Source organism: Sus scrofa, chromosome X (genome assembly GCF_000003025.6).
Source record: "Sus scrofa isolate TJ Tabasco breed Duroc chromosome X, Sscrofa11.1, whole genome shotgun sequence".
Lineage (NCBI taxonomy): Eukaryota > Metazoa > Chordata > Mammalia > Artiodactyla > Suidae > Sus > Sus scrofa.
The window spans coordinates 70640008-70656457 of NC_010461.5; the positions used below are offsets into that span (position 1 = coordinate 70640008).

At 38.1% G+C, this 16450-nt stretch overlaps 1 pseudogene; it reads left to right on the forward strand.

Annotated features, from left to right (window-relative positions):
• Nucleotides 263–2281, forward strand: LOC100525728 (annotated as a pseudogene).

Consider the following 16450-nt stretch of genomic DNA (forward strand, 5'->3'; position numbering starts at 1 on the left):
CGCTGTTCCCCCTCCTTTCAGTTCCTGCCGCCTAAGCAACTAATGTCGGACAAGCATAAACTCCATCACAATGGGACCCCAAGGGTATCTGTAGGCAATGCTTCCGGCCAGCCAGAACCGCCCAGTTTCAGTTTCAGAGCGTTAGCCGCCGCGCTCTGGCTGCGCTCCCTCTGCGATAGAGGCGGCCAAGCAGAGTCCTCCTGACTGCCATTCCTTTTTTGATGTGACTCTGCCTCCAACCGAGGCAAAGTCCTAGCGCCTAGCTGAGATTTCACTCAAGACCGAACTTAAAATGAGTGCTTCGGTTCCGCACTTTGAAATGTCCTCACTGTATGTCGGAGATCTGCATCACGAAGTGAATGAGGAAATGATGTATGAGAAATTCAGCACTGCCGGCCCAATCCTATCCATTAGGGTCTGCCTTGACTTGGTCACGCGCCGCTCCCTAGGCTACGCGTATGTGAACTTCTTGCTGCGGAAGGACACCAACTGGGTCCTGAACACAATGACTTTGACATTATTAATGGCAAGCCACTGCGTATTATGTGGTCCTAGCGTGACCCATCACTTCGTAAGAGCGGAGTGGGCAATATATTCATCAAAAATCTTGCGAAGTCTATTGATAACAAGGACCTTTATGTGACTTTTTTTGTCTTTGGAAGCATTCTTTCTTGTAAAGTAGTAACCGATGAAAATGGATCAAGAGGTTTCGGATTTGTGCATTTTGAGAAACCAGAAGCCGCTGGAAGCGCCATTGAAAAGATGAATGGGATTATTCTGAAAGGTAGCTGAGTTTTTGTTGGGCAGTTTAAACCTCTCAAAGATAAGGGAAGCAGAACTCAGAGCTAAAGCAAACATATTTACCAATGTCTACATCAAGAACTTTGGAGATGATATAGATGATGAATGTCTTAAAGAGGTTTTTGGTCAGTTTGGTTCTATATTAAGTGTGAGAGTTATGACTGATGAAAATGGAAAATCCAAAGACTTTGGATTTATGAATTTTGAGAATTTTTAAGATGCCCAGAAAGCCATTGAGGGAATGAATGGAAAAATCCTTAAGGGAAATCAAATATATGTTGGTAGAGCACAAAACAAAGCAGAGAGACAATCTGAATTAAAACACAAATTTGAGCAAATAAGACAGGGTAAACTCGCCAGGTGGAGGGTGCTAATCTTTATGTGAAAAATCTTGAAGATGATATTGATAATAGACGACTGAAAAGAGAATTCTCCCTCTTTGGCACAATCACTAGTGCCAGGGTCATGATGGAGGCAGGCAGCAGCAAAGGCTTTGGCTTTGTTTGCTATACATCTCCTGAGGAAGCTAATAAAGCCATCATGGCAATGAATGGGAAAATTCTGATTGCCAAACCACTGTATGTGGCTATTGCACAAAGCAAGGAGGAGTGCCAGGCTTTCCTTACCAAGACCTACATAGAGAGAATGGTGGCTCTGAAAGATGGAGGTTATCCTATACTCAACACATGCAAACCAGTAAGAACATCATCCCGTAACTGTGTGCCAACTCATTCTCAGCCTCAACGTGGAAGTGAACTTCCTTGCAAGCCTGTGGTCAGGACCAAACGTCATGCATCTCCAAATATACATTATTCTATCCACTCAGCAGCAGTGGCACCTAAGCCATCATTCAGCATCTCCAGAACATCGCAGGGAGGCAAGTCAGCCTGTCATATCACCAATACAACCCAGACCATGGCTGTTCACCCTCAAACTTCAGCCTTGGGACGACGTGCAAATCAAAGATTCAAAAAAGTTGCAGGTGCTGCAAATGTTCGCAGGCCTCTAAAGTTTAAAGTAGGAAAGCCAGCATCCATCCAAAAGCCTGTCCCTGTTTGTATGCAAGACCATGATATGTTGAATGTGTCTATATTGGCATCAGCTAGAAGATCTTGGCCGAAAAGCTGGTTCCTCTTGTTCAATCCATTCACCCAACTCTGTCTGAAGAAATCTCTGGAATACCGTTGGAGATGGATGATGCTGAAATTCTTTATATGGTCAAATATCCTGAGTTTATCCATACCCAAACTGATGAACTCATCTTCATTCTTTAATCCAACCAAGCTCAAAATACTGCCGTGAGAGCTATTACCAGCATTGTCAATATTTGACTTGTGTTAGCTGAAATTCTCACTAGCAGAAAGTTCCAAACAATGAAAAACATAAGCATTGGAGAAAATTAGAATAAAAAAGACATTGAAAAAATAAAAGTATACTTTACCAAGCAAATTACTGGTATTTGATCATTTGCTGTTTTAAATACAGAATATAAGAACAGGGAAATAGAAAAAATGTAGGGAAAGCAAAAGAATTAAAACATTTTTAAGGATGTAGTAAGAGTAAGACAAAATTAAACAGAAAATAATTTAAATCGGTTTTTAATATTTTTTCTTTACTGTTAACAGTGCAAAATGACACTAGTGCATTATATTTCAGAATAGTGGTATTTGGATTTTCCTCACTAATTACTCAGTAATTTCAGAATGAAATGTAATTTGGATTTTAAAATTCTTATTTAGTAAAAAGTTTGGTAAAAAATGAACAGAAGGTAAAAATATGAAAGATCCCAATAGCCACAAATACCAGAATATTTCATGAATAGGTTCACAGATACTACAGTATGAAATGGAAAATACCAAAGGAAAATACAAAAAATAAATTTTGCATTGACCTAAAATTAGATTTTTTAGGAAAGGAGCTAGAGAGTAAGGGGATAAGAACAGATAAGAACAGAGACTATGCTATGTAAATTTTTTTAAAGGGCAAAATCTCCCTTCTCACTATCTTATACTAAATCCACGCTATTGACCAAAGACTAGAAAAGTAGGAGTTCCCATCATGGCGAAGTGGTTAATGAATCCAACTAGGGCCCATGAGATTGCGGGTTCGATCCCTGGCCTTGCTCAGTGGGTTAAGGCTCTGGCATTGCCATGAGCTGTGGTGTTGGTCGCAGACGCAGCTCGGATCCCGCGTTGCTGTGGCTCTGGAGTAGGCCGATGACTACAGCTCCAATTCGACCCCTAGCCTAGGAACCTCCATATGCCGTGGGAGCGGCCCTAGAAAAGGCAAAAAGACAAAAAAAAAAAAGACTAGAAAAGTAGATTAAAAAATAACGCCATCTTTGTGGAGGTTTATTTTTTCTTTTTAAATTGTTAAATACATCTTTCTTGCTGATGGAAAACTGTCTCGAATTCCACATTAGCAATTTGCAGTAAAAATTGCTGTTCAGTATAAATGATTTAGTTTTTTTCATAAGGTAGTTGTTTAGCTAAAAATATTTGATAACTTAGACTTATGATCTAATAAAACAAGACTAATGAATAGCATTCAATAAATGGTACGCTTAGCAAAGGATTATAAAAACTAATGAAGTTGTGTTTTGAAATATATTTGATTGGTATGCTACATTCAAAATTTCTATTACTAGGATTTCTTACTTAAACAATACAGCTTTAGACCAGAAGAACTGACTGCTGAACTCTTATCTAAATGGTTGGAAGGAAATACTTACCTTGCAAATGAAAGGAGAAAGTAGTAAATTCAATTTTGAAAATATATAGTTTCATATCTTAAGCTGTTGTCTGGGTATAAGTATGTAATTCTTATTTGTTAATAGAGTATCATGTCCAACTTCTTCAGTAGTCAAGAGAGCTGGTCCTTGAGGAATAGCTGCAGTATAAAACCCATCCCAAGCAGTGACCAGTCTATCTAGGTTTATTCCAAATCTTTTAGTTTCTTCATGCATGTCTCGCTACCATCTGGTAAGAATGGCTATTTTACAGAGGAATGTGTTCACCACCAAACACAGATTGCCCCTCTGGTTGAGGAGCAAAGATTTGACCTCTGAGCTAAAAAGGCAATAATTGTTCAAACACAATACAACCTGCCCAACTGGCTGGCAATAAATAAATAAATTAAATTAAAGCACTGAACCCACAAATAAAATATTAATCACTCTGGGGGTGGGGAAAAAACTCATAGTTTTATGGTTGTTTTTTGCCAGAGTGAAGCTAGCATTGGGGCTGGCTCAACAATACCCACTCCTTTTAGCTGGCCCAATAACCTGGCAGGTTTCATTGTTGTAGTTCGGGCCCACGGACTTAAGTTTTTCTAAATATTTTCTTTAAAGAAAAAAACAAGTTTTCCCTCTTCAAGGGCATACTGACTGGGTAGGATGTGTTCAGATTTGTTGGAGATTCGATTTGGACAGGGCCCTGTGCCAAATGGCAGTGGTAATGGCAGAGACCTTGGATAGGGAACCAGTATTTGTAAAGAAGCAATGGAACTGTTGGGAAAAAGTAAGCAGGAGCAAAAATCACAGGTGCTATTAGCTTCATTAAGTATGTTAGCCAAAAAATAAATAAATAAATAAATACCAAAGACTTTGAAATTGAGGAATGGAGAAAGGAGAAGGGGCAGGAGAGTAGAAATAGAGCAAGAACAGGATGCATTTCTGTGATTAGCACTTGGAGGTAATTTTAAAGATGTACAAATCCAAGGTTAGGATGAACAGGGAGATACTAAATTTGAGGCAGTTTTTGTTCCACTGTTTTGGGCCGAAGCTTCTCACTATCTGATGTCATCTGCTTGTTTCAATTCTTTACGTAAAAGCTGTCTCCTTTGTGCCATCATGTGCTTCAGAAAAGTTTTGAGAAACCTCAATTTAGTGACTCTGGTTAAAGCAGAAGCTGAGTTAATCACAGGTGGATGTCTCTTCAGCTGGGACACAAGGAACAAAAGGCCCATTCCTTGTAGCTTGCCCACCCTGATAGTGATAGTGGGATCCGATAGATGACTTTCCAGTGGGGCTTCAGGGCAGTTTTTGTTTATTTGTTTTGGTTTGGTTTTTGGCCACACCCATGGCATGTGAAAGTTCCTGGGCTAGATATTTGAACCCATGCCACAATTGTAACCAGAGCCACAGCAGTAACAACACTGGATCATTAACCTGCTGAGCCATGAATGAGCAGTTTTTTTGGTTGACGTCTATTCCAATAGACTGTCTTCTGGTTCTAAATCCAGAAGGTGGCTTCTTAAGAAAGATAGCTTGATCCTGTTGATGATAAGTGTGAATATATCACATTAGTCTTTTACATGTTCTTGGTTAATGTTAGTCCTCTGGAAGAGGGGTGGACTAATTTCAGATCACCCATCCCCTGTAAGGAGTGAGGAATCAAAAGGATAATCTTCCTAATGTTTCTGTTTGGGGTTTTCCTAAGGGAATATAAGAAAGGAGAGGCACCGTCAGGAGTGTATTGACACATTAAAGTTCTATTTATTTTTCCCACATCTGTAGATAACGTAGCCCAGAGGAAGTTAGGTATTACAGAAAGTAAATCAGAAAATGTAGATAATTCTAAGATGGAAGACACAGGAATCTAGAATTGTCAAGTGGAGTCATATAATAATATATACTTGACTATGAGAATCTTGGACAACAAGAAAAAATCCTTTGAATGTATGCCTAGAGGTAGCTCCCAATGGAATGAAAATATCCCATCTTAATAAATTAGTAGAGGTGGAAAGAGTGAGGTGAAAGTCTTTTTGAGAATTTAAGAATCGCAAGGAGATAGGCAAAGTGGGAAAAGGAAGAGAGAGAGAGGAGAAAGATAAAATGTGTTTGGTAAGTCTCACCATCAAGACTTTATTTTTTTTTTGGCCACATCTGTGGCATATGGAAATTCCCATGCAACTACTGTAAAACTTGAAGTTGCAATGGTTGGATTTTCATTTTGCTTATAGGTATTTTAGTGCAACCACATTTTTGCAGTTGTCAGAACAGCCCTTTTAAGACCTGTCTTTATTAGCCTTGCAGGCTCTCTATTAACTGCCTAATACCCGTTAAATTTCATAGGAAAGTAAAAAATTAAGAAAAAAAGGAAGAAAAAGGTGGAAGGGGGGGGAGAAAAGCAAAAAGAGAAGCAGGTAAAGTGGGATCTTTTAAAATTCTTTTGCAGTATGTTTCAAGTAAATGTTAGTTTCCTTTCCTTCCTTTTAATAGCAGATTTAATGTACTTATTCTAGCTAAAATTATTGAAAATTTTGGCATGCACAATATAATACCAAGCATATGTTAGATGCTCATTAAATAGTTCTTTTGAATAAATAGGGCAAATTTCAATTTCGTCTTGTATGAATTGTTCCTGATACTAAAACAAGCCAGATAAATTGGGGTTTAGCAAATAATTCTCTAACTTTAGAGTGTATTTTATTTTGAAATTAACTTAAAATTTGGCAACCTTAATGACTGAGTTAGGACAACTCTAAATCAATAGCAAAGATTCAAGAATTGAAATATAAAATTATTCCACTGAAAACTGAATTTTCCTACCCATATAATGTCCAGGACACTTTCTAAATAGCATATATTCATACTTTAGGTTGTACATATTCCCATTGTACAATGAACGTGGGAAAAGTACATCATAATATTTTCTGGTGCTCTACTATGCTTCCAATTTTAAGAAGTTCTAAAAGACTCTGTCACCACTTTCTGTTAATTTACTATCTTTTAGAATACTCCCATGTTTTCAAAATAAGGAATTTGGGGGTATATGCTTTAGTTTTGAAAAAAAATCCTGGTGGTATTTCTGATATGCTGGCAACAGATACTGTAATTACTTAGATAAGAGTTAAAACAGAGTTTACAAATTCTAAAATAAAGTAAGAAGGAACTTATTTCTATTGAAAAATAACACTGCTAATTAATGAAACACATATTATAATATTGGCCTCCAAATTTTACTCAAAAGTATAAAATAAATGATAATTTTGGCCACACCCACAGCGCATGGAAGTTCCCCAGGCCAAGGATCAAACCTGCTCCACAGCAGCAACTAGAACTGCTGCAGTGATGATGTGGATCCTTAACCCACTGTGCCACAAGGGAACTCCTAAAATAAATGATATTTTTTAAAAAATAAGGGTTTGGTGAATGAATAAGGCTTGCACTCAATATATTAGAATGAAGTTTCAGATACTGCTATCATATAGAACTAAAAGTTCTTGACATTGGATGAAATGATCTTTGTAGTAATGTTATCTCTTCTTCATACAATTTGATAATTTGTAATTTTTCTATCTTCCTCTATAAGAATTGTTTTGTGAACAACATCCTCTCCTGTGGAAGATATAAAATATCCTACTGAACACTGAGAAAATACACTTTGTTATTCTTATACATAAACATACAGATATTCATAAATATCTAGATAGTTCTTGTATACCAGCAAAATGAAAGGATAGTACACAGTTTTTCACCTATCATCTTAATGTTTAGCATTTTGTAGGGTTATCCTATAATTGAAATATATGATGAAGTATCACCATGATTTTACATCTTAGTCTATGTCTACATATGCAGATTTGTTGACTGAATGGGGAAAAAAGTCCATTTAAATTCTTTGGGGAATCACTGCTCCCTGTTAACTCTTCTCCAAATAGGGTTGCTTTAAATCAATTAGTCCCCTAACAAATATTTGATACTACAGCTGATTCATGTTTTTCTTATACCAATTACAAAATGAGATATTAGGATTCTCTCTTATTTATAATTCTAATTCCTTGGCAATGAGACCATGTCATTGATTTTGCTTAGAATTTTGGCTATGTAAGATCACTTTTATAGGGTCTTCTTCACTCTGATACAAGAAAGTCACTCCCTGCTTTTGTGCTGCTGCATAAATTCTGCTTCATTTGATTCCTGCTCCTCTTCCTCAGCAACTGTATCCGTTTTATAGACACATTCTTCCTGAGAACATCTCTTATGTGGTGGGTACTGTTGACTGAAAAAAGTGCACAACCTGAAAAGTGAGAATCATGTTTTATTCAATGGCTTTAATGAGGTCTATAGCCTGGGATGGCAGCCTGTCAGATAGCTCTGAGGTACTGTTCCAAAGAGATAAGGGAGGAGGCAGGATACATAGATTTGCTGAGAAAAAAGAAATATGTGGTGGAACACCAAAAGGTTGCTGCTAATCACAAAAAACCAAACACCTCAAGTTAATAATTTTAGTGCTTTTCTGTGTATGGGAAGATATAAGAGTCTGGGTTCATTTCTTTGATATGTGTCTTAACTATCTAGGGCCAGTATGCAGTTTTCCTCCATCCTAAATTCCCCTTCAATGTATACCATCTTGGGCAACTGAAATTGAGGCAACATTCATTGTCCACAGTACTATGTGAGAGACAGATGGAATGAGCACTAGATTTGAAGTTAGAAGGCCAAGATTCTTCTCACAGCTTTGCTACTTACTAGCTATGTAGCTTCAGGCAAATCACAACTACCTCATTTTAAGAGATTGTTATGGGAGTTCCCATCACGGCTCAGCAGTAACAAACCCAACTAGTATCCATGAGGATGCAGGTTCTATCCCTGGCCTTGCTCAGTGGGTTAAGGATCCAGTGTTGCTGTGAACTGTGGTATAGGTCACAGATGTAGCTCAAATCTGGCATTGCTGTGGCTGTGGTATAGGCTGGCAGCTGTAGCTCTGATTCAACTCCTGGCCTGGGGACTTCCATAAGCCTTGGGTGCAGCCCTGAGAGAGACTGTTATATATCAGGTGAGATAATAATGTACATTAAAATGCTTTTGTAAAGTATAAGAAATACCTCATAAAATAATAGATGGAAATTAAATAGTGCTTATCAAGGGCCAGGTATTGTTCTAAGCACTTGATATGCATTATTAACTCATTTAACCCCCACAAAAACTTCATGAAATATCTATTGTTATTATCTCACTGTCACAGATGTGTAAATCAAAGCCCTGAGAGTCAAAATCATTTCCCCAAACTTATATAGCTAGTTAGTTGCAGTCAGGATTGTGAATGCAAGTAATCTGGATCCAGAGTCAGTAATCACTACCCTGAACTGCCTCTAATATATACTGCATTAAAATTGTATGTAATAGTTATTTAATGCTCATTATTTACCAAGAACTGTTGCAAATGCTTTTCAAATAGTATTTAATCTTCACAACAACATCATCACCATTTTATAGGTGAGGAAATTGAAACACACAGGGATTAAACCACTTACTTAAGGTCACACAACACCTATGTGGTAGTGTCAGAATTAAAATTTAAGCACTCTAGGTCTAGAGTCTATGAGCATAACCACTATGCTATGCCATGATGACAGCTAGAAAGAATGTTTTAGGCACTATACAAATATGAAGCAGCATTATCATTAAAATAATTCTACCAGCAGTGGTCTGAATATTAAGAATATTGAAATGCTTTTCTAATTCTTAGGAGGCAGCATTGAATAATGGGAAAGGAAGAGTCTTTATAATTAGAACTGGGTTTGATTTCCATTTCTACCACTGTACTAGTTTTCAGACCACAGTATTAAACTTTCTCTCTGATCTGCTGTTTTCCTATTTTTGAAATAACCTATATATAACAGAATTGTGAAGATGCAGTAATGTGTTATTAGATGTAAAATCTTGCTGTAATTGGAACTCAATAATTACTAGTCTTCCCATGCCTCAAGTACCTCTCCACTGCTAATAAGAAGATTCTTCTAGGAGTTTCCCGTCATGGCTCAGTGGTTAACAAATCCAACTAGGGACCATGAAGTTGAGGGTTCAATCCCTGGCCTTGCTCAGTGGGTTAAGGATCTGGTATTGCCGTGAGCTGTGGTGTAGGTTGCAAACGCGGCTCGGATCCCACATTGCTGTGGCTCTGGTGTAGGCCGGCAGCTACAGCTCCACTTAGACCCCTAGCCTGGGAACCTCCATATGCCATGGGTGTGGCCCTAGAAAAGCCAAGAAAAAAAAAGAACCTCTAAAAAAAAAAAGATTCTTCTCTTGATCACTCAAATCTTTCCCTAAACTAACACTTCTGTGGAGATGTTACCCCATATAAATTGGAGGGACAATTACAACCAGTAGATGTATAGACAACATAACTTTACATGTTCAAATGGGTAAAATCACAGTGGAGCCGTTCCTGTCAACTCCCTGGAAAGAAGACAACACTGTCATCCCATCAGCTCCCTCTGAATTCTTAACATGTATATTACTTATCCTCAACTTTTCTATAGTTAATTTACTATGAAACATGTATTCATTCAGTACACATTTTGTGTACAGTCCTATGCTAAGTGATGTGTGCTAAGTATGCAAGAAAGTGGACAAGCATGACCCTTGCTATCAAGGAATATTCAAGCTAACTGGAACAATAATACACAATGGAACAATAAGACAATAAATGGTGTTGCTTGTAAATTTAATTGGAGTTCAGAGAAGTGACCTCAAAATACACTTGAAAAACATTTTTGGAGGAGGTGGAACTTGACTGGGGTAGGAAAAAATGGGCAGAATTGGGAGAGACACAGAGGAGAGGCAGAGTGTTTTTAAGATTTGGAGGGGAAAAAAGCATGAGCAAAGCAAACAGCTAGAATGCATATCATGTATATAGTATTGTAGGAGAAAATGTCCCAATAAAATGTAGAAAGGAGAGACCCCAGCCATGATGACTAAGCAAAGTCTAGCCAACTGCCCCAACCAGTCCTCCCCCATGCATCTGCTTCCGCATCTACTACCTTGCCTGACGTCACTCCAGTCCATCTAGTCAAGCTTGGACCCGGAAGACGTAGCCCATAAAAGCCTTGTGAAACCCTTCTTCCGGGCTCAGACTCTGGAGAGCGATCTTCTCTGAGCCCGCCGGCATAATAAAACTGAGTTCTCCAACTCTGAGTGCTCGCTTGGTTTCTCGCCGGGTAAAAGAGCTGATCCACTGCAGCCGCAAAGCTGCCAGAGCTGGTACGCTACAGCCACGGGGCTGTCGCCAGAGCTGATATGCTGCAGCGCAGGGCTGCTGGGTATCTGTCGTAACAGTATAGGATAATGAAATGAGATAAACTGCCTCTAAAATATTCTTCAACTTTTCCTACCTCCTGGCATCCTTGTCCATGCACTTTCACTTTGAGTATGGACTATACCTACTGACTTGCTTCTAACGAAAAGAATATAGAAAAAGCGAAGGAACATCATTTCTCAGATTAGGTTACACAAACGCTGCAGCCTATTTTGCTTGTACTCTCTGACTCTTGTCACTTCTCTGCTCTATTAAAGGAATCTGCCATGTCGTGAGCTGCCTTATGAATAGTCTCATATGACAAACAAATGAGAGAGGCCTCTGGCTAACATCCAGTAAGAAACTGAGGCCCATAGTCCAATAATCCAGAAGGAATCAAATCCCGGCCTCAGCCATGTGAGTAGATGTGGAAACTGATTCTCTCTTAGCCTAGCCTTCAGATAAGACTACAGCCCTAGTCAAAACCCTGACTGAAACTTTGTAAGAGAACTTGAGGCATCAATATTCAGCTAAATTATATCCAGGCAGTTCTTACCCACAGGAACTGTGAGATAATATATGTTTGCTGTCTTCAACCACCAAGTTTTAGGGCAAGAGTAATATGATGTAGATGACAAATATGAATATGATGGAGAAGTACAACTAACTGAAGAAAAGAATGTGTGCTTTTCAATAACCAGTGTTGGGGCTCAGGGTGGGCTGCCCCCAAATATGCCACAATGACATTTTTACTATTTTGAATTAGAATTACTTAAGAAATGGCCAATTCCAGAGGAACATTCTGATCCTACTTTCTGTCTCCCTGAAAACAAGAAATGATTCTTTCCTGTGAAAAGTGCAGTCTCTGCATCTGGAGATAGAAGAATACTTTTATCCTCAGAGATAAGGAATTCAGGCCAAGACACCTAGGTAAACAAACATTGTTACCTCTTTAATTTACTACCCCAAGCCCAAAGTCTGTTTAAATTCTTCACTAGATGTGCATCCCCAAACTTAAATTACTTTGTCCTCTTAAGTTTTTTAAAGTTGTAGTCGATTTACAATATTGTGTCAATTTCTGCTGTACAGCAAACTGACCCAGTCATTCATATATATATGTATACACATTCTTTTTCTCATACTATCTTCCATCATGTTTTATCCCAAGATATTGGATATAGATCCCTGTGTTGTACAGTATAGCACAGGGGATTGTTCGCAAGTTTATTCTTTCTTGCCTGAAAAGTATAAAAACTGCCTGCTTTGGCCATTTCTTGCCTATATTAAAATGTTTTTTTCTCTTATTAATTTTTCTTGTGTCAATTTTGGTATTAGTCCAACCATAGGAACTCAAGAGGGTTAGAGGGAGAAATAGCCACCTCTCTGACATCAATACAAAAATAAGCTTCTCCTAGACAACTTTAGATATTTCTACACTCAACATTGAATTATGGCTAGTTCAAGACAAGCATTATTACTGCAGTTAGCTGCCTGTGAAGGCAACAGTTGACAAAAGCAGAGTTGATGGTTGGAAACTTATGTATCAATCAGAGGTGGGCCAAATCAGGCATCATCCAAAGGAATAAAGGAAACTGTTAAGACTTATGAAAATAAATCAGAATAAATTTGAGGAATGAAAATTATAAACTACTTTTGTTGGAACAGTGTGTCTTTGACTAAATGACGAAATTCAGCTGTGAACTCAGCATATACTTGAACTCTTCAGCCACGTTAGGAGTGATGGACACTGACCCCCTGCGCAGTCAAAAATCTTTGTATTAACTTAGAATCAGCCCTCCATATAGGTGGTTCCTCTGTATCCATAGTCTGCATGTACAGATTCAACCAACCTCGGATCATGTAGTACCATGGTATTTACTATTGAAAAACATCCATGCAATTCAAATCTCTGTTATTCAAGGGTCAACTGTACTACTCAATAAATTTCACCCTATGGAGATAGCCATATGTTAGTCCTATACATTCTCATTGTGATGGCCCTGAAGATAACCTACTAAAGAGCAAGGCATCCTTGTATTCAATATATTTAACCATCATGTCTACTATCATGGCAAAATATTTGGTCAATGCTAGTTTTACCTCTGACTCATTAAAAATAAAACTGAATGACTGAAGTTTGAGTGGAGCTATTACAGAGTTGAACAAGCTTAAATTCATATCTCTTTGACTCTATCATCTCTTCCAGTATTTCTTTTGCGGGCAAATATAACAGCCTACTGATGAGAAAAGTGAGCTATTTCATGGAGGAAAAAAGATACATGCATGCATGAGTGTTTAGTGTCTTCATTGTAAAATTATCCACATTGATTCAGGGTCAGAGATATTTTAAAAACTATTATTCGCATATTACAAATAGAAGCCTACCCTCTTTTTATGGAGATATAATTACCTTTTTTTGCCACAGCATGCAGTGAATTGATGTTCAATCTCAGTTCCCAGACCAGGGATTGAACACAGCTTGCAGTGGTGAAAGCACTGAGTCCTAACCTCTAGGCCATCAGAGGGCTCCCCATAATTAACTATTTTAAAGTGTACAATTCAATGGTCCTTAGGATATTCACAGAATAGTGCAACCAATCACCACCTTCTAATTCCAGAACAATTTTCATCAACCTAAATGGAAACCCCAGTATCTATTAGCTATCAATCTCTAGTTTTGCCTTTCTCATCCTCTTTAAGTTTGCATTTTTGGTCTTTTCAAAATTGTGATTTTTCAACTTTGTGTTAAACATTTATGAAAAGTTTTCTCATCAAGAACAAATGCTTAAAGGAAGAAATTTACTGACATCTTCCAATATTTCAAGCAAGTGCTATTGCCTAGTGTTGAGACCCTGAGAGCTCTGAGCAACACAGGGACATCTGTCTAGCACCAATTAGCAAAAAGATGAATGAGAACATCTGTTACTTTCAAAGTGGTCAACATTTACAACTGAGAGGAAATATGAATCATTTGAGATTTGAAGCAAAGTACATTGCCTCCCTTACTATTAATAACAATATGTGACTGCATCACACATATTAAGAAACAAAGCACAACATTGGCAAGTGTACAATATTTTCTGTCTCATTCTTCTTATTTATCCCATTACCATTACAGACTTTGTGTCTATTTCCCAATGTTCAAGCCAATACATAAAGACATCTATAGTTTGCCATGCCTTAAATCAATTTCATTATTTATTGTTCAAGAAGTGCAATTGCTTCAAATAGATATTAGGTAAAAATTATAATCTCTTCTCAGTAATATGAGTGCCTTCTATTGTCCTTAGTCAAAATTAATGTATACATTCTGTGGTATACACTATATGGATGATGACCAAACCATATTAATAAAGGCAAAGATATTGATTAATGTCTAAAATATATTTAATAAATTGGCAATCTCATGTTTATCATGTGAATATCAACAATTCATGCTTATACTAAAATTACTAATAAAATGCTCAGAGAGTTCCCTGGTGGCCGAGCAGTCAAGGATCTGACATTGTCACTTCTGTGATTCATGTCACTGCTGTGATGTGTGTTTGATCCCTGGCCCAGGAACTTTCACATGCCATGGGCACTGCCCCCACACCCCAAAAAAGCTCAGAAAAAAAATTTTCCTTTATCATATCAGTTCTTAGCTAGTTAACTTGGGTCATATAAACGTTTGCCAACTCATGATTTGAACCAAAGTACGTATATTCTATAAATGAAGGTTTATTTCTTAAAGGCTAAACCTACTACAATATCAGAATACCACCTGATTAAACATTAATGGGAGTGATAGCTTATCATTTTCATAGGTACTGTCTACACTCAAGGAGCAAGAAATTATTCAAAGGTGAGGGTCTTTGGTAGTCATTCTTAGAATTCTTCCTACAACACCATCTTTCCTCAAAACAAAGGATTTTATAGAACATTATTTTTATCTTCTATACACTAAATATATATTTAAAACAATGTTATGAATAGGTGATATAAGTAAATACAGTAAATAACATACTCACTAGGATTATTCAACCCTTTCTCCCTGATTTGTTATTATAAAAGAAAAAAAAAGCAAGGTAATTTAGTGGGGCAGGTGGGAATTATGTAATCCCTGGATTAATATAATTATCCAGTATTCCTTGCTTTTTTTCTTAATGTTCTCAGCAGTAGTTTGCTTTAAGAGAGACTATGTGGGAGGAGTTCCCGTCATGGCTCAGTGGAAACTAACCTGACTAGTATACATGAGGATGAGGATTTGATCCCTGGCCTTCTGCAGTGGGTTATGGATCTGGTGTTGCCATGAGCTGTGGTATAGGTTGCAGATGTGGCTTGGATCTGGCATTGCTGTGGCTGTGGCATGGCCTGGTGGCTAGAGCTCCAATTCAACCCCTAGCCTGGGAACTTCCATGTGGCTCAGGTGTGACCCTAAAAAGACAAAAAATATATAAATAAAGAGAGAAAGAGACTGTATGAATGATTCAAAGAAATGTGCGATATTTAATGGAGTATAAAGAGAAGTGATAGCAGGAGTCATAATAGCTGTTTGGTCCTTATTCTCCCAAACTAACATTGCTTAGATCATAGAACTGATATTTAAAGGGTGGAATATTTAATATAAAAAAGTCCATTTAGGAGGTCCTGTCATGGCTCAGCTGTTAACGAACCCAACTACCATCCCTGAGGACATGGGTTAGATCCCTGGCCTCAGTCAGTGGGTTAAGGATCCGGAGTTGTTGTGAGCTGTGGTGTAGGTCACAGACGCAGTTCAGATCCCACACTGCTGTGGCTGTGGTGTAGTCTGGCAGCTACAGCTCCAACTGGACCCCTATCCTGGGAACATCCCTATGCCTCAGATGTGGCCCTAAAAAGATAAAAAAAAAAAAAAAAAAAACCAAAAACCCATGGAGTTCCCGTCGTGGCTCAGTGGTTGACGAATCTGACTAGGAACCATGAGGCTGCAGGTTCGATCCCTGGCCTTGCTCAGTGGGTGAAGGATCTGGCCTTGCCGTGAGCTGTGGTGTATGTTGCAGATGCAGCTCGGATCCCGCGTTGCTGTGGCTCTGGCATAGGCCGGCGGCTACAGCTCCGATTTGACCCCCAGCCTGGGAACTTCCATATCCCGGGGGAGCGGCCCAAGAAATGGTAAAAAGACCAAAAAAAAAAAAAAAAAAGACAAAAAAAATCCATTTATTCATCAAATAACTATTGAGAGATTGTTTTGTGCCAGAGAGTGCTATGTGCTTGAAACAGTAGAATGAACCATATATACATGATAACTGCTTGCATGTAGCTCCTGGTCTGGTGGGTAAGATGGACAGAAGGTAAGCAAGAAAATAAAATAATTGTGACAAGTGCTGATATCAAACAGGATACTGAAACAGGGAATGACAAAGTGGTTTACCCTAGTGTGGTAAATCTTTCCACTCTAATGTGGAAAGATCTTCCAAGGATGTGACAGTGTTGAGCTTTAAAGGATGAGAAGAACAAAAATGATCCAAGAGGAAATATGACTAAGATTCCAGAAATGTTGACCTTAAGTAGCCAAGCTCTGACACTTTGTGTTTATTCAAATGTAGTTCCCTCATCTGTAAAATGGGAATAATAATATGAAATATATTCTTGGGATTTCCCATTGT